Genomic DNA, 368 nt, shown 5'->3' on the forward strand with positions numbered 1-368 from the left:
GGGCCTGGTGGTGCTTCTTCCCCAGCGCGTTCCAAGCGATGGGCGATCCTCGGAGAACCCCCGTGCCGCCTCCAGCAGCGGGGCCCCCCTGCTGCTCGTTACTGCGCTAATCAAACCCTTTGCAGCTAGCGCCGGGGTTCGCCAGTTGGAGCAAGCGAGGGGCCTCGCCTGCCCCCCTTCCTCCCGTCGCTGCTGTTCCCATGCACGTTTCAATGCATTTTCTCTTTGTTTCTGTGCATTGCTAAGCCGCCCCTGGGCCGCTTCCATGGCCGATGCGAAGTAGGAAGAGGCTTGATGTGCAACTGCCTGTTACCCGATAACGCAGCAGATGGACGAGGATTTATGAAACAGTTCAGGAAAACAAAAGA

This window comes from Egretta garzetta, unplaced genomic scaffold (genome assembly GCF_000687185.1).
Source record: "Egretta garzetta isolate BGI_Z169 unplaced genomic scaffold, ASM68718v1 scaffold418, whole genome shotgun sequence".
NCBI lineage: Eukaryota > Metazoa > Chordata > Aves > Pelecaniformes > Ardeidae > Egretta > Egretta garzetta.